General features: G+C 42.9%; 1 pseudogene; it reads left to right on the top strand.

Annotated features, from left to right (window-relative positions):
- LOC146833666 (reticulocalbin-1 pseudogene) overlaps window positions 1-3,947 on the top strand; it is a 146,750-nt pseudogene extending 142,803 nt beyond the window's left edge.
- The last annotated feature ends 15,630 nt before the right edge of the window (window positions 3,948-19,577 follow it).

The raw sequence follows: 19,577 nt of genomic DNA, 5'->3' as shown, positions 1-19,577 counted from the left end.
AGTGCTGCAGAACTTCATTTTTAAACGGAATGCCACAGAAGATATCAACAATGGAAAATATAAAGTCAGTGGTGAGGAAGGATGTTTGGTGAAGCAAACAAAAGGAAGTTTGATAAATCACCGGAAGCTGAGTTGCAACACTCCTGACAAAAAGGAATTTTACTACTTGGCACTTTTGCAGCTGTTTAAACCATGGCGTTCAGAGGACGAACTACTTGGAGAATTCCAGAGTTATGAAGATTCCTTCAATGCTAGCAAAGACAGCATAGAATGCAGTACTTTCACAACTTATGTTCAAATGTTAAATGAAGAAATTGAACAAGAAGCAACAATTGCAGCTGAAGTAGCTAGAGACAGTTCTCAAGACAGTCAAAGTTCTGGGACATTCAGTCAAGATCCTCTAGGACAACCAATCGTAGAAAATAAAGCAGCAATAGCCATGAATGAAGTGGAAACAGCTATGAATCAAGCTCAGGAAGATTTAGTAGACTTAACATATTTGGAGCAGCAACTGAATGAAGAACAAAAACAAATTTATGAAGAAGTCAGAAAGAAAATTGATCACAGATTACTACATGAAAATAAAGAGTGCTCGTGCACATCTTTTGAACCAATGAGAATGTATGTAAGTGGACAAGCAGGAACTGGAAAAAGTTTCTTAATTAATGTAATTAGAAGCTACGTACAGAAGAAAATTGATTCCATTTTGTCTTGTGTTGTTACTGCTCCAACTGGGTTAGCAGCGTATAACATAAAAGGAGTTACCTTACATCGTTTGCTAATGTTACCAGTAGAGCATGAGAACAAAATACAGTACCACAAACTAGCAGGAGAAGCATGCTTGGAAGTTTCAAGAGTATTGAAGAAATTGAAAGTACTCGTTATTGATGAGGTAAGCATGGTATCAAACTTAATGCTTGCCTTTGTGCATTTAAGAATGCAGCAAATTCTGAAGACAGAGTATGACGTGTTATTTGGAGGAAAACACGTCATAGTTTTTGTGGATCTTTTGCAACTTACTCCAGTTAAAGGACAACCGGTATTCCATACACTTACACATGAAGACACGAAAAAGTCGTTAGGAAGTATAGGCAATGTAAATATTTGGACATATTTTGAGTATAAGGAACTCATTACCAATATGAGGCAAGCCAATGATGAGGACTATGTAAGTATTCTGAAAGATATAAGAATTGGACTACTCACAGAACATGGCAGAAAAGTATTACAGAGTCGATTGCTGAGTAATTTGTTTACAACAGAAGAAATAGTTCCAGAGAAAATTTACAAGAAAATTGCTGAAAAAAATACTGTAATCTGCTTAATGCCAACACTACATGAATGCTCTGTATTCAATCAAGAACTTTTGAAATTGGAAAATGAAGAGATCATAAAACTGGAAGCTGTGGATAAAATTCAACATGAACGAATAACTATTATATTGACATGCAAATTGGCTACTAAATTGGATTCTCTGGAGAAAAACATTTCAAAAACAGCTGGTTTGGAAAAGAATCTTTATGTGTGTATGAACTGTAGAGTAATTTTAAGACGTAATTTGGATGTAGAAAAAGGTTTAGTGAATGGAGCTATGGGTAAAGTTGTGGTTCTGTAAAGTACCAGAAAATAGATGGAATTGAATTCTTAAAAATAAAATTTGATCAGATTGAAGAGGTTAAAGTCATTAGTCGTTGTTCAGTTTGTTTTTTGCTAGTGAAAGACTTATATGTACGTAGGAAGCAGTTTCCGATTTCTCTAGCATATGCTGTAACTATTCACAAGTCTCAAGGATTAACTGTTGATAGTGCTTTTGTAAACATTGGATCTACTGTGTTTAAAGAAGGTATGGCACATGTTGCTTTGTCACGCGTGAAAAAATTATCTGGTTTATTCATGATAGACTTTGATGACTCAAAAGTAAGTGCTGATGCAAACTGTGTAAAGGAGTATAATAGATTAAGAAGAAGCTATGCTCCTCATTTAGGTCAGTATCCTGTGTTTGAAAAACGTGTTGTTTGTCGGAAAAGGAGATTTGAGAATATCTGTAATGAGGATGTACAGAAGAGAAAACAAAAAGACAGTGATGTGACTGCAAGCAAAAAGAAAAAGGACAGTGTGGAAGAGGTTGTTGGTTGTCATTTTGAAAATAGCTCTGGTGTCAACTGCTACGCAAATGTAGTGCTGAATGTTGTATTTTATCTTGAAAGTTTTCAAGAGCAGATAATACTAAATCATGAAAAAAGATTCTGTTCTTTGCGGAGTCTCCTTTATGAGAAGCTGAGTAATGATACAAATAAAATAGAAAGTGCTTCTGATGTTAGAAATCTTTTAGATGTATGTTCTGGATGTACACAGTTTACACAAAATGTCCAGCAAGATGCACAGGAATTCTTGATGTATATCCTGATGGTACTGGAAGATGAAGGAGTAGAAGTAGAAAATGTATTTGGTGTCTCTTATAAATGGGAACATTGTTGTGATAACTGTATGAACACAAGCAGTAGTAATGTTGATTCTGAAAGGTTCATATATTTACCAATACTGTCTTGTGCTTCTTGGCGCTCGCCACGTCAGTAGTTGTGTCCAAGCCCACCCAAGAGAAGAAAGGTAGGGTCCACCAGGGCAAGGACCTGAGTGACCACCAGCACGATGACAACAAGGACTTCCAGTACGACCATGAGGCCTTCCTGGGTAAGGAGGAGGCGAAGACCTTCGACCAGCTGACGCCGGAGGAGAGCAAGGAGAGGCTTGGGAAGATTGTCACCAAAATAGACAAAAACTAGGATGGCGTGGTCACCCACCAAGAGCTGAAGGACTGGATCCAGCAGACGCAGAACCGCTACATCTATGAGAACGTCAATAAGCACTGGTCTGACTACGACCAGAACGGGGACGACCGCATCTCTTGGGAGGAGTACAAAAACACCACGTACGGCTATTATGCAGGTGAGGAATTTAATGACCTGCCGGATAAGGAGACATACCGCAACATGATGAAACGGGATGAGCGCCGCTTCAAAACAGGCTGACAAGGATGGCGACATGATAGCCACGCGCGATGAGTTCACCGTGTTCCTGCATCCCGAGGAGTTTGACTACATGAAGGACCTGGTTGTGAAGGAAACCATAGAAGACATTGATAAAAACGGCGATGGATTTGTGGATGTGAATGAATACATAGGTGATATGTATTCAACTGAGAGCAACGAGCCTGAACCAGACTGGGTGAAAAGTGAGCGTCAGCAGTTCTCAGACTTCCGTGATCTAAACAAGGATGGAAAGATGGACCACTCCGAAATCAGCCACTGGATTATGCCCCCTGACTATGACCACCCAGATGTAGAAGCAAAGCATCTCATTTATGAGTCCGACAAAGACAAGGATGACAAGCTCACCAAAGAGGAAATCCTGGATAATTGGAACATGTTTGTTGGGAGCCAGGCTACCAACTACGGGAGGACCTGACGCGCAGACACGATGAATTTTGATCAATACTAACCATCCACAACAATCAGACGTGCTAACCCCACTGCGTGCGGTCGTACAGTCAACATTGCTAATTACTGCCCCTCAACCGTTACTAATCCAATGGAAATAAAGAGGGGGAGGGGCAGGCAAGGGTAGGGGTGGGATCTGTTTTTTTATTTTATTTTAGAGGGAAGATATTTTGTACAAGTTAAAATGGTGGGGTGGGGGGATGGGTGGCTTATTCATGGTGGACGGGGGGAGGTAGGAGAGATGGCAGTGGCACAAAGCGTAAGAGTTATGTTGATAAGTTGGTCCCTCCAATTGATGTAGTATCGAACCACAAGCGAATGCTGAAAGTAAGTGTGCCTGATTTCATGTATGTATAATTATAGGAAAAGGAAAAATAAGAGAGGCACGATAGGATAGTGCTGCCGCACAGTATGGCTGAAGTGGTTGCAGGCTTCGACATTGGTGTGTGGGTGGCATGGGGAGCTTTAAGGGAAGGATCACTTGTTACTGGCACCAGGGTTCAAGTGGTTGTCTCCGATATAGGTAAAAAACCCTCAATCACGTCAAGATATGTTTGGGCGGTATATCTTGGTTCTCCGCCTTTAGATACGTGATAGCATCATCATTGGGTTGATTCTATGCATCCTCCACCTGGAGGGAACCACTGAATTCTCCAGCAGTGATCAGGGAAAAAAGTGAGGAGTGCTCAAGTGTATGATAAAAAGGGGGGTTGCTCCTCATGCTACCTATAAAAAAGACTTTATTCTGATAGGTGCTGGGGAAACGTTAAAAAAGTCAAGTTGCAGATTGGGTGTATAATGAACCCTCTACAGCATTAAACGTGGTGATTGGTCGACATGTTTCAGCTCATATAAAGCCCATAGGTCAGGGAGCTTTCTTCAGGACCACAGGTGAATAATGTGAATTGAATTTAGTCAATTGCAAGTAGAAGTTCCAAGGTTGATTCAGATGGACTTCGTCAGGACTGTTACCTATATACAGAGACAAACGGTGGGACAAAACTCCTTAATAATTCAAAGGGGTAGAGAGGTGAGGTAGGTGCCAAAAGGAGCTAAAAAGTGAACAATATGAAAGCAAATATAAATGGCAAATCTTTATATACTTATTGGTATACATTTTGATCAGCAAGTGAAGTTTCGAACCATCGCTCTTACTTAGGAGAGCACAAAACGCAATGTCCCTAGGAGACAAAGACTGGTTGAGGAAAAATCGACATACAACAGATAATCAGACATACAAATTGAATCAACCAAATAATTCAGCAGGAATATATAGCAGCGGAGGTGATTAAGACTGCTCGTAATGTATAATGGATGCGAGTTTAGTCCGCAACAGGGCTATTGTTCGGGTCAGGCTGGGAGCGTGTTGTGATCAAGCTAACTCCTAAGGTTGCGGCTGTTAACATAGCTGAAAATCAGTAGCGAAGTATGGCGCGCTATTTAGAAGGAAAACTATGTCAAGTTTGCCTCTCGTGTTTAGAAATGACGTACAGTATTTCACTAAAGGAAAAAATACCTGATAGTTTCAAAGTACGGGCTCCGTACGAGGATACAGGCAGCGTTAGTTACGCAATGGTCGGCTACGACTTGTGCTGACTCTAGTTTCCTGCCTTGGTTGATTCAATTTGTATGTCTGATTATCTGTTGTATGTCGATTTTTCCTCAACCAGTCTTTGTCTCCTAGGGACATTGCGTTTTGTGCTCTCCTAAGTAAGAGCGATGGTTCGAAACTTCACTTGCTGATCAAAATGTATACCAATAAGTATATAAAGATTTGCCATTTATATTTGCTTTCATATTGTTCACTTTTTAGCTCCTTTTGGCACCTACCTCACCTCTCTACCCCTTTGAATTATTAAGGAGTTTTGTCCCACCGTTTGTCTCTGTATATAGGTAACAGTCCTGACGAAGTCCATCTGAATCAACCTTGGAACTTCTACTTGCAATTGACTAAATTCAATTCACATTATTCACCTGTGGTCCTGAAGAAAGCTCCCTGACCTATGGGCTTTATATGAGCTGAAACATGTCGACCAATCACCACGTTTAATGCTGTAGAGGGTTCATTATACACCCAATCTGCAACTTGACTTTTTTAACGTTTCCCCAGCACCTATCAGAATAAAGTCTTTTTTATAGGTAGCATGAGGAGCAACCCCCCTTTTTATCATACACTTGAGCACTCCTCACTTTTTTCCCTGATCACTGCTGGAGAATTCAGTGGTTCCCTCCAGGTGGAGGATGCATAGAATCAACCCAATGATGATGCTATCACGTATCTAAAGGCGGAGAACCAAGATATACCGCCCAAACATATCTTGACGTGATTGAGGGTTTTTTACCTATATCGGAGACAACCACTTGAACCCTGGTGCCAGTAACAAGTGATCCTTCCTCTTTTGATTATTTATGACTAGCCGGAAGCCGGTTGGATCACAGCTTCTCTTTCCCTACTTTGATTGTATCATCGAGCTTTAAGGGAACTCAGGCGAGCCTCCTATCCTGTTTGCATCATCGGGGATCTAGAAGAGGACTCTTTCTTGCTTGACATCCTAGATGTGGCTGGGGGATTTGATGGCCCCTGTTAGGACAGGAAAGGGCTTTACCACAGCCAGTAATGTGTTCAGGCCACTGTGTCATAGGCTTGGAGTTGGCACAGCAGACACACATGGCTTTATGTAAATTCAGAGACCGGAAAAATATTGACCACTGGGCTAAATGTCTCTGCTATTTTACAGTGCACCTTAGCTTTGGGGAAACTGGCCCAACCTGGTCTGACACGGCTCACAGTCTGTGGATAGACTACCTGATTTGTTTAATCGTGTTCTCAATGCATAACCAGAATCCGAGAGAAAGCTGAGGTTATCCGAAGCATATTGAATTGTCTGTAGTTGAAGAATGATTCAGGCTTCAGATTGGCAGATGAAGTGGATCCCACTGTTTGGCAAGTCTCTCGAGATCATTTATAGTGGGACATGGATAGCCATGTAGAACAGAAACTGGTCATTCTCGTGTGGCACGTTGTACCGTGTCTCTTGAACTCTTCAATGGTGCTTTGGGAATGTGCATGTTGTACAGTGTCTTTGTAGGGGTGTGAGTTTAGCTGTGTAGTAGCATAGAAGTTGCGTACTTTTGCAGTATATGCTTTCTTTACAGAGTGTGGTTATTGTACAGTAGTAGGCCTGTTTATACACCACTTTGCGGTACATGGGTCAAATGTATTCAAGAGCCTCGCGAATCGTTGTGGTATGGAAGCAGCTCAGTTACTCTAGGGCTGTCCTATAGTGCTGTCCAGGTAGAAACGTGCCTCTCTATTGGAGTATTGGTTAGGTATGTAGTTGATCAGTCTGTGTAGTTGTTGTGTAGAGATACAGCAGAGTACATGTCCGTGTGGCTGTTGTGCAGTGGTACTAGGGCATAGGCATGTAGGATTGAAAAAAGTGCTCTTAAGTCTGAATAGTACCTCACATTCCCTGTTCTCCCCATCAGGACGGAAAGCTCTCCAAGGAGGAGATCCTAGAAAAATATGAAATGTTTGTATCGAGCACCCTGACTGGTGATTATGGCCACATGATGACCCAGCATGAGGAGCTGTGATGCTGGCAGAGTTAATCCAAGGTCCTTCACTAGTGCATATCAGGAGGTGAATCTCCCTCTTCTCAGCATCTCAGCAGATGACTCTCCATGGTCCAGGCTGGTGTCACACCACTAAAGATATTTACCAATACCAGAAAGTAAAACAGTGACTTTTAGTAAATTAGTTAAAGATGCTAATCACAACATGGAATGTTCTGAATGTAAATCTGAAATGTTGTCAACGTTATTTTTAAAGAAATATGGACAGTATGTAATTTTAATGGTACAACGTTGTAGAGCTGATGGAACAAAATTGGAAACTTTACTAAAGAAGTTTGTTGGTAATCAATTATCTATATCTGGAAAAACTTTTGTAGCAGTTGCAATAATTTTTCATGACGGTCCTTCTATAACTTCTGGTCATTACACAGTTTATCTTAAATGTGAAAAAGGATGGACACTGTGTAATGATTCTCAATTGATTTTCAAGCAACGTTTGCCTTATGATTTACCCAATTGTTACTTAATTTTTCTGAAACCCAAATTTTAAATACTAAATTCAGCATCTGAACAAAGCATTATTTAAATTTTAAAGGATTTAAATGGAATATTTCACTCAAACAGGATTTTAAACTTACCATTTGGCCTCAAGGAAAGGTAAAAGAAACAGTTGTGGACTTCTTTGACAGATATTATTTTGGAAAATGTTCTTTTGCAACAAGGTTTACAGACGTTATTTCTTGAAAATTGTTATTATACTTAAAAGGTATTTTTGACATTTCTATTAAGGTATGTTTTAGTGAGGATACATTTGGGGCTTTTTTAAACAATCTTTCAGATTGTTTTTTTTTTTTGCCCGCTGTTAAATGATGAATACAATTGATTTCACTATTTTCAGTGAAAATCAAGACATTCTGAGAACAGCAAAAAAAGGGCAAAAAAATGCTTTGCTAAATATGGAAAAACATGTACTGTTTAATAAAATGTATTGTTGAATATTAATACTTTTTTTCTTTTTTTCAGAACTAGAAAGAAAATTTAGAAAATGTAATTCAGTTTCCTTGCAATTAAATAAAAACATTTATTTCTAAATAAGTTACTTTGATGGTCAGGTAAGTTTAAAATATCTGTATGTGTCACTGCTTTTGTTTCATGCTTCCTTTTCTTCACCTCTCCTTATTCTGCTTTTCTCATTTCTCTTCTCACTCTCTCTTCCTGCTTTACTACTCCTTTGTAACTCCCTCACTCCTTCTCTACTACTCCCCTACCTTTACTACCTCCATCACTAATTTTTCATCCATGTTTCTTTCTCTGTATCCATATGTCTTAGTCTTTTTAACTGCCTTACTCCTTCTCAGTTGTTTGCTTTCTGTCTCTGTCACTCTCTGTTTGTCTGTTTTACCCTTAACTTCCTTAACATCTCTGGGGCAGATTTACAAGCCACCTGCACCACCACTACATCACTTTTCTTGACGTACTAGTGGCGCAGGGTGCTCTTTCATATTTACAAGGAGAGAATAAGCCACTCTGTGTGTCTTTTCTTCTCCTTGTAAATACAGCCAATTCAAACGCAGCTCTAAAATGAGCTATTATCTTTTTTGATAGGTTTAGGGTACCTATACGTAAGTACTGATGCAGAGTTTAAAGTTTAATAGGAAGACTCTTGTCCGTTTATCTGTGAAATGTACACCATCTCTTTTTTAATTACTTTGCCACTCCCCTCTCTTTGTCAGGGAGTCCCTGAAGGTTTACTAAAGGTGAAAAAAATGATTTTTTTTTAAAAAACATCATTGGGTGCATTGTGTTTAGATTTTAGGTGGCTCTAAAAAGAGCCCTTGAGTTAATGTAGGGACAGAGGAAGAGAAAAACAAAAAAAATAAAATAAAACTATAGCCTACTGCAATAGTGCTCCTCATATTTTCTCTGAATGAGCTCAACACTGCTCTCACCCATAGTAATAAGAGTACCACAAACCATGCAGCGTGTACTCATCCTCCCAAAACAAGGACGAATATCCAGAGGTGTGTAAGAAGGTGAAGGCACCATCGCAGAAGAAGTGCTCGGCTGAGCTGCCAAAGATGTGCTCGGCTGAGCTGCTGCAGATGTCGTCGGCTGAGCAGGTGGAGGGTTTGCTCCAGAAGCTTGACGAAAAGTCACAGGATGCATTTTCTCAACGTGCCTCAACATTGTGTGAATACTAAAAGAGTACTTCTTATTAGGATTCCCACGTGATAAGGTGCGGTGACAAAGTATGCAGGTGACTTTTGGTGCATTCACCTTCTTTTGTCCCTCAGGAAAAGTGAAAAACTGCCATATAAAGGAGTCTTTCTGCTTCCTCTGCCTCTGTCTCTCAAGAGTGTCCTGTTCACTCTCAGAAGATGGCTGGTGCTCTGCCATTGTCTCACAAAAACAGAGTAGCTCCTTCTCCAAGGGAATCAGAACTAACAATGAGGGGAGTGGGTGTGGTTTTGGAAGAATCTGGAACTGAAAGTACTTTGAACCAATGAAAAGTGATATTTCTTGATCACATGACTTGCCATGAGGGGATTGGGTGTGGTGTTGAAACAATCTGAAACTAAAAGTAATGAAAACCAATTAAAAGTGTTGTTTTATTAATCACATAACCCGAGGTGCGCGCACGGAGTGAGCTCAGAGCGCGCACAGTGCAATTGCGCATGCGCAAACACGTACGCGCGCATGCGCATAAGTATTATGCGCGTACGTAATGCGCATACGCAGCACGCGCGCATGCACGAACGTCAGCGCGCGTACTCTGCGCGTATACACGAGTGTAGCGCGCGGAGCACGTACGACGCACGCAAGCGTACGTACGCTTGCGTACTGGGTGCGCGCTGCGAGTGCGTACTAAAACGTACGTATGCGTACGTATATAACGTACGCATGCATACACAAAAAACGTACGCATGCATACTAGGTGCGCGCTGCGAGCGCGCACTAAAACGTATGTATGCGTACGTAGATAACATACGCCTGCATACATGAAAAACGTACGCAAACGTACTAGGTGCGCGCTCTGTGCGCGCACCCTAAAAATTTATAGAAAAAAAAAATAGAAATAAAGTGGACATAAGTTAATAGAAGATATTAACTATGCTGTTCAACTTTATCCAAATTCACAGTAAAAAAAAAAATGACCCACACCAAATTAAAGGATACAGATAATTTATAAATGTATACATAGGGAAATTTTTGTAAAAGAAATATATAAAAAATATATTGAAAAATTCTAAAATTAGCATTTAAAAAACCTTTGAAATTCACTGAAAAAACCATAGGTTTCACACACGTTATAGTTAGGAATTAGCATTTAAAAAACCTTGCAAATTCACTGAAAAAAACATAGGTTTCACACACGTTATAGTTAGGAAATAGCATTCAAAAAACTTTACAAATTCACTGAAAAAACCATAGGTTTCACACATGTTATAGTTAGCTGGACATTTTACTCGTAAAAAACCAATGAAATTCCCCCGTTATAGTTAGTTCAGCTAACTATAAATCGCGCGCCCGCAATCCACTGCTGATGACGTCACATATTACATCACTCATGACATGGTCAGTGACATCACTCATGACATCACTGATGACATCTCAAATGACATCACTGATGACATCACTGATGATGTCATCCATGTGAAAAATTAGCACATCTTCTCACACCCTAATATAACCTTTGATACACCAACTCAAAATTTAGGAGTTCAATTGTCAAAACTATACATACTGCAATACCAATAACTACATACCCACTTATTAACTCTTAGGTCTACATACACCTCCAATCATTCAGCTGTACAGTCACTCATACTTACAGTCACTCCATACAAAACTATCTTATGCATTTATACACCTATATAGACACTCACACACTACCAATCATCCATAGAGGTTCACTCACACCTAGTCAGTCATGTAAATAATCACACTCCCATTTACTCACATATGCGGTTATACACACTCAAGTTCACTTAGTCATAAAAATAGTACCACATTCTTACGCTCTTATAGAATCATTCATACAAGCACACACTCATCCATACAGTCACTTTCACAATCACACACTCTCACATCTACCCACTTATATACTCTTACATGCATATATACTGCCTTTCACATATGTAGTTAGTCACAAATGTACCACTGAGATATACATTCTATCCCTAACACACCCATACATACACTCACTCAACTATACAGTCCATCACAGATGCACTCTTAAAACCATGCACCCATAGAATCACCCACTCACACATTTATGCATAGAGTCACACACACCCTACCCACACAAACACTCAGGAACCCATACAGATACTGAAACAAGCAATCAATAACTCATATACACACTTATATAGGTATTTACAAAACCATGCAGCCACTAATACACCAACATACAGACACATACAAACATTTACACAGTTTAGTCACTAGTCTGCAGTAAGATACATTTAATGAATCACTTATAGAGTGAGTTACGCACCACAGAAAATCATCCATTTACACACTTGTACACCCACTCATTCTTCAACAGGCCTTTCCCTATATATATTAAACATATTTAAACTTTACAGAAACACATACTCAAATGGATGATGTCATCAGTGATGTCATGAGTGATGTCATTTGAGATGTCATCAGTGATGTCATGAGTGATGTCACTGACCATGTCATGAGTGATGTAATATGTGACGTCATCAACAGTGGATTTCGGGCGCGCGAGTTATAGTTAGCTGAACTAACTATAACGGGGGAATTTCATTGGTTTTTTACGAGTAAAATGTCCAGCTAACTATAACATGTGTGAAACCTATGGTTTTTTCAGTGAATTTGTAAGGTTTTTTAAATGCTATTTCCTAACTATAACGTGTGTGAACCCTATGGTTTTTTCAGTGAATATATATATATATATATACACATACACAGATATATACAGATATATATTATCTACTGGCGGTCGCCAGTAGATAGTTATAGTTAGGACCCTGTTTCCATAGGAAATCCGCAACATTCTATTTTGAATAACTTTGGCGCCGGTCGACGAATCCTCGCGAAATTTTCAAAATAGGTGGGGCGTTGAGCTCCGCTCCTACCCTGAAAGGCTCGGGGGGATTCGTCAAGCAGGGGCTGAGATAAAAGGGGGGTCCCAAAACGCATTTTTCCCATGCATTTTTCCATAGGACCTTTAGACAGAGCTACAGCCCGAACGGCTGAACAGAATTTAATGAAATTTGGCAGAGAGGTAGTCCTCAGGTCAAGGAAGTGCCTTTTGTAGGTTTGGTGTAAATCTGTTCAGTAGATTCTGAGAAAATAGCCTTTAAATCAATATATATATCTGAGCCAGCTTACGGTGCGCTTACCGTACACGTACGGTGGCGTGCGCGAGCGCGATTTTAATTGGCTCTTAGATCCTAGTAAACATTCGAATCGGTCGAAACCAGGAAGCGACGGCCGCCATTTTCTCTCTCGCACTCTGACAGGGGGTTGAAAAACAAAGTGCAAAAACATGTAAAGGGGCTGTTTAGACAGCTCCCAAGCACCTTGCCATGTCGAGGGAGTCCCCAACGATCTCCCAAATGAAAAAAGGCAATTTTAATTTTTTAGAAAATTTCGCCGATTACGCTTACCGTACACGTACGGTAATAAATAATAAAAAATAAAAAAAATTATCCACATTCTCCCCACCCCGTGTGCAAATGGTGCCCGAAGGGTACCATTTGTGCATGGCATATTATCGCATAACAAAACATATATTTTACCTGTCACAACGATGCTCATCATATGTCCTCCATGTGCGCACGGTGCGCGAAGCGCATCGTGCGTTCATGGCCCATCTAGCGTAACGTGGGCCCGCGGTGCGCAAAGCGCACCGCGTGCTCACTGTGCGCGCACGGAACGAACTGCGTTAAGTGGGCGCGCACGCCACAAATGGCGTAAAGTAACTTAGCATTTAAAAAACCGTACAAATTCACTGAAAAAACCATAGGTTTCACACACGTTATAGTTAGGAATTAGCATTTAAAAAACCTTGCAAATTCACTGAAAAAACCATAGGTTTCACACATGTTATAGTTAGCTGGACATTTTACTGATAAAAAACCAATGAAATTCCCCCGTTATAGTTACTGTAGGCAACTATAACTCACGCGACCGTAATCCTCTGCTGATGACATATGTGTCTTTATGAAAAAAAATATTTGTAATATATGTATAGCTAAAATTTAATGGAAGAAGACATGGGCAAATAAGTGTCTAAATACAGTATTAGCATCAGCAGAGGATTACGGTCGCGTGAGTTATAGTTGCCTACAGTAACTATAACGGGGGAATTTCATTGGTTTTTTATCAGTAAAATGTCCAGCTAACTATAACATGTGTGAAACCTATGGTTTTTTCAGTGAATATATATATGAATACATATACATATTCATATATATGTGCGTGTGTGTGTATATTACCTACTACCAGTCACCAGTAGGTGGTTTTTCCATAGGAAGAGCGTTTTTTGTTTTGCCAATAACTTTTGCGATGTTTTCAAAACTAGTTTACTGCTCACTTCAGCTGCTGTCCTGAACGTTTTGGGGGTATCCATCAAGCAGGGGACAGAAAAAAAAGTGGTTTTCCCCATGTTAATTTCCATTGGAAATTTTAATAAGGCAATAGTCCAAACTGCTGCACGGAATTACACCAAAATCTGGCAAAAATGTAGCTGTTGACCACAACCTTCCCAGGGCTGTGTCCTGTAATGGAGGGGTGTCGCATGCCCCCCCTCCTGGAGCAATAGATGGCCGGTTCCAGCAAAGTCCTCAGGGGCCCACCTCAATGCATTGCTGTTTGCTACAGCTTGGTAGGAGCTTTACCACTCCTGCAAAGCCATAACAAACTGTGCTCTGCTTCGAGAAAGGGAAAAAGCGAGAGCATGCAAAATGCTTGTGCTTATTCAGCAGCGCCCTCTGTCCAAAAGCAATGTGAGCTACTGCAGCATGCAGGGAGCTAGCTGGGACCTTGGGGGCCTACAGGCTCCCCCTACGGTCTCCAACGAAAACAACTGGGTTCCCTGGGTGGGACCAGGGCACCCAGTACAGCGGCCTGGCCCCTGAGGATGGGGTCCCTGGGGCCAAAATCACCCCAGGGAAGGGGGGCCACGTGTCCCCCCTTTCTTTATAAAAAGAATTCAGAAAAGAAAAAGCCAGGCCACGGGGATGGGGTCCCCGGGTTGTAATTGGCCTAGGGAGGAGACCCACGTGGCCCTCCTCCCCATTCTAAAAAAACCCTGGCCCCAGGAGATGGGGTCCCTGGGGCCCAAATTGGCCCAGGAAAGGGGGGGTCAAGCACCCTTCTCCCATGATACCTTTTTAAAAAGTTGCAGGAGGGGCAAGTCACTGGAGGCCCCACCCCCTTTCTTCTCCACTCTGAAAGCGCGCCTCTTGGCGTACAGCTGGTTGTGGGATAAAGTCCCCTTAGATGCTGAGGGTCCTTGTGGACCAACAAGTAAGTCTGACACAGTCTGATTGCTGACAGTTCTTCGGAGGCTATGCCCCCTTTCTCCACCACTCTGCAAACGCGCCTCCTTGTGACTGCTGGTGGGGGGATACATTCTCCTTAGATGCTAAGGGTCCTTGTTGGCCAACAAGCCCTCATGTTACCTTCAGTAAGTCCCACAGAGCATGCTTACTTAGAGGACTTCAGAGGCCACGTCCCCTTTCTCCACCACTCTGCAAACGCACCTCCTAGCACAGTGCTGGTTGAGGGATGAAGCCCCCTTAGCTCTAAAGTGTCCTTGGGGCCAACAAGGCCTCCTGGTACCTCCGGTATCTCCCACACAGCGGAATTGCTGAGATGTCTTCAGAGGTCATGCCCCCTTCGTCCATCACTCTATAAACGTGCCTCCTAGCATGCTGCTGGTTGGGGTATAAGGTCATCGTGGATGCTAAAGGTTCTTGGGGGCCCAGAAGCCCTCCTGTTACCTCCAGTCAGTCAGACACAGCAGGATTCCTGAGAGCTGGTTGGAGGCCCCACGCCCTTTCACCACCACTCTGCAAACAGAACTGCTAGTTAAAAAAAACATAGAAATTCCCTTAAAAAAAACAAAGGTTCCAGGTGCGTTACAGTCAGGAAATAGATTTTGAAAAACCTTAGAAATCCACTGAAAAAATGAAAGGTTACAGGAATGTTATACTTAGGCTCAGATTTCACACAACCAAAATCCAGCAGTTAGAGTTACCTGGGCTATAACAATGACGTACACATCTACAATGCACTGCTTATGACCTCACATATTACATCACTTATGACATGGTCAGTGACATCACTGATGAGATCTCCAATGACATCACTGATGACATCATCCACAGAACCACTCACACACACCCTCACACCCCATCCCTCGCATACGCCCACTCCCACTCCTACACAACCATTAACATACACATTCACAGACCCATACCAGTACTCAGAGACCGATACACTCCTCCATAGAGGCAGTCACACACCAACTCACTCACTCGTATAGCCACATACACAACAATTCACTCACTCATACAACCACTCAAACCAGTCACTCACCTAACAGCCACCCACATAGCCACACACTCACCCATTCAGCTACTCACACACCCACTTATTCACCTTCACAGTCACTCACATACCACTCACTCACCCATACAGCTTCTCAAAACAGTCCCTCACTCACCCATTCGGGCACTCACACACTCACTCACAGACCCACACAACCACTTACATACCCATTCACACATTCATACAAGTACCCACGCATCCAGTCACTCACGCATACAGCCATTCAGACAGACACTTACTCTCCAATACAACCACTCACTCACTGATACAGCACCCACGTATCCAGTCACTCACTCATACAGGCATTCAGACACCTACTCACTCACCCATATGGTCACTACACATCCACTAACCCACCCATAGAACCACTCACCTTGCCACTCAATCACTCATACAACCACTGGTTCACCCACTCACTCGCCAACACCACCACTCAGACAGCATCTCACGCATGCACCCACTTATACACCCATACAGCTACTAACATACCCATACACACATGGATACATACAGTTACACAGCTACTCACTTAATATATCTTAGAAGTAGTATCACGCAGTAGTAGTGCTCCTAGGATACTAATTTTACTTTTGCAGAAGGTTAGTATATATGTTGAACAGCCATAAACTCTTTAAAACACTTACACTCACTTGATGATGTCATCAGTAATGGCATTTGAAATGTCATGAGTGATGTCACTGAGCATGTCAAGAAGAGTGATGTAATATGTCAGGTAATAAGCAATGCATTGCGGGGGCGTAAGTTATAGTTATAGCTCAGGTAACTATAACTGCTAAATTTCACTGGTTTTGAACGAGTGAAATCTGAGCCTAACTATAACGTCCATGTAACCTTTGTTTTATTCAGTATATATATATATATATATATATATATATATATATATATATATATATATATATATATATATATATATATATATTATCTACTGGCGGTCGCCAGTAGATAGTTATAGTTAGGACCGAGTTCCCATAGGAAATCTGAAAATTCTATTTTGAATAACTTTGGCGCCGGTTGACTTATCTTCGTGAAATTCTCAAAACTAATGGGGCACTCCGCTCAGCTCCTACCCTGAAAGTCTCGGGGTGATTCGTCAAGCGGGGGCTGAGAAAAAAGACGGGTCCCAAAACGCGTTTTCCCCATGCATTTTCCCATAGGACCTTTAGTCGAAGGTACAGCCCGAACGGCTGAACAGAATTACTTGAAATTTGGCAAGGAGGTAGTCCTCAGGTCAGGCATGTGCCTTTTGCATATATGGTGTCAATCTGTTCAGTAGTTCCTGAGAAAATTGCAGTTAAAAGTACATAAATATCTCAAATGTGCGCGAGCGTAATTCTGATTGGTGGTTAGATGTCAGTCAACATTCCAAACGGTCGAAATCAGGAAGTGTCGGACGCCATTTTGTGTGTGACAGTGAAAACGAAAGGTGGAGAACGTGAAAAGGGGCAGGGTAGAGAGTTCCTGACCCCCTAGCCTTTGTCAGGGGATCCCTGAAGGACCCCGAAGGGTGAAAAGAACATTTTTTTTTTTTTTTTTAAATCGCGGGGTGCGCACACGGTGCGCGCACCCCCCAGCCGCCATTTTGAGTTTTAGAGGCAGAAGAGAGCTAAAAACACAAGTGGAGAACGTGAAAAGGGGGAAGGGTAGAGAGTCCCTGACCCCCTAGGCCTTCTCAGGGGGACCATGAAAGACCCCTAAGGTCCCAAAAAAAAAAAAAGTATACATATTGCGCGGTGCGCGCACGGTGCGCGCACGGTGGAGCACTGTGAAAAACCCTTAATAAAAATAAAAAAACGTTTTAAACTGTTTATAAGTTTATAGAAGATATTAACTATGCTGTTCAACTTTATCCAAATAAAAAAAAAAGAGCTGAGCCATTCCATATTACAGGATACAGTCAATCTACAACTATATACATAGGTAGTTTATTCTAAAATAAATATATAAAAAATATAATAATACATGCATAAATTAGCATTTAAAAAACCTTACAAAATCACTAAAAAAACATAGGTTTCACACACATATTTGCAACCACTCAGCATTGCTACATTTCTCCACATAGAAAATGGAACACAACTGGTATAGCTGGGACTGGCACCTGCGATAGGAAAGTGTACAAAATGTAACTTTGACAAACATTTTCCCGACTCAAAACCACAATTTGTTTTGTACTGTGGGTACCTGGGGATTTTGAGCCGTGACCCGATGTTGCAGTGGGAATGCTACCGAACCCACACATTTCTGAAAACTAGTCACCCGGGGTGGTATCCCAGGGTGGTGTGCCTTTCATGGATCCCACAATGTTTTCTTAGGCTATGCGAGGATCCCCTTTGGCCTTGGTTTGTTCCGTTTCTGTCATAGGCACTAGGCCCAGTGAAAGAAGTGGTGCAGCATTAATATTGGGACATGCGTAACACTAGGTGCCGATTCGGATCCTGGAGAAACCGGGTTCGTACCCGGTTGTAAAACTTTACAAACATGCAAGTACGATTCGCACGGAAACACTATTTCCGTACGATTCGTACAAAACACCAACCGAGGAAAATAAACATACAAATGACATCCGGAAAAGCGCCGACGTGACGTCGGGACGCATGCAGCCTGCGTTCCACGAACCAGGAAGTACGATTCGCACCGACGTCATCCCGCACGGAGAATATTTTCCGGCAGCCAAAAACTGCCGGGAAATCAGGACGACGCGCACAAGGAGCACCTGTACGCGACGGACAGACATGGACCCGAACCTACGTGTCATCCCGGCCCTCATAGCAGTCGACCTCCTCTACAGGTACCGACGCAGACGCCGCAGAAGGTCAGAACAACACCCAGGGGCAAAGGGGGGGGGGGGGCAAGGGCAGGACACAAAACCCCCACCCAAGTCACACAGCACACATGCCCTGGACATACCTGACCTCCAGGCCCTGGTCACTTCGAGGGGGTGGGGGCGTGTCCAGCAACGCCAGCGTCCGCCACAACGGAAGTGGGCGACGACGCGAACCGGCAACACAACAATATAGGTACGTGCCGTACCCATGCCTTAAGAGCATGGGTACGAGTCGTACCACGCCCACACCCACGTCACCCCAAAAATGGCGGTACGGCCCGTACTCATGTGCCAAAGGCCTGGGTACGGGCCGCACAAGCATTCCACAGTGTGGGCACGGGTACGTATGGACCGTACCCTCACCCGCGTATGTATGGAGCATACCCCCACCCCAACAGTGTATGTACGGACCGTACCCTCACCCGCATATGTATGCAGCGTACCCCCACCCCAACAGTGTATGTACGGACCGTACCCCCACCCGCGTATGTATGGAGCGTACCCCCACCCCAACAGTGTATGTACAGACCGTACCCCCACCCGCGTATGTATGGAGCGTACCCCCACCCCAACAGTGTATGTACGGACCGTACCCCCACCCGCGTATGTATGGAGCATACCCCCACCCCAACAGTGTATGTACGGACCGTACCCCCACCCGTGTATGTATGGAGCGTACATGGCCAGACGCAGGAGGGGTGGGTGCAGAGTCCTCCCAGCAGTGCCCAGACGCAGGAGGGGTGGGTGCCTATCACTCCCAGCAGTGCCCAGACGCAGGAGGGGTGGGTGCCTATCACTCCCAGCAGTACCCAGACACAGGAGGGGTGGGTGCAGAGTCCTCCCAGCAGTGCCCAGACACAGGAGGGGTGGGTGCAGAGTCCTCCCAGCAGTGCCCAGACACAGGAGGGGTGGATGCAGAGTCCTCCCAGCAGTGCCCAGACACAGGAGGGGTGGGTGTAGAGTCCTCCCAGCAGTGCCCAGACGCAGGAGGGGAGGGTGTAGAGTCCTCCCAGCAGTGCCCAGACACAGGAGGGGTGGGTGCCTATCACTCCCAGCAGTGCCCAGAC

The sequence above is a fragment of the Triturus cristatus genome, chromosome 4_2 (genome assembly GCF_964204655.1).
Source record: "Triturus cristatus chromosome 4_2, aTriCri1.1, whole genome shotgun sequence".
NCBI classification, from domain to species: Eukaryota; Metazoa; Chordata; class Amphibia; order Caudata; family Salamandridae; genus Triturus; species Triturus cristatus.
This window is presented reverse-complemented; position numbering and strand designations above follow the sequence as displayed.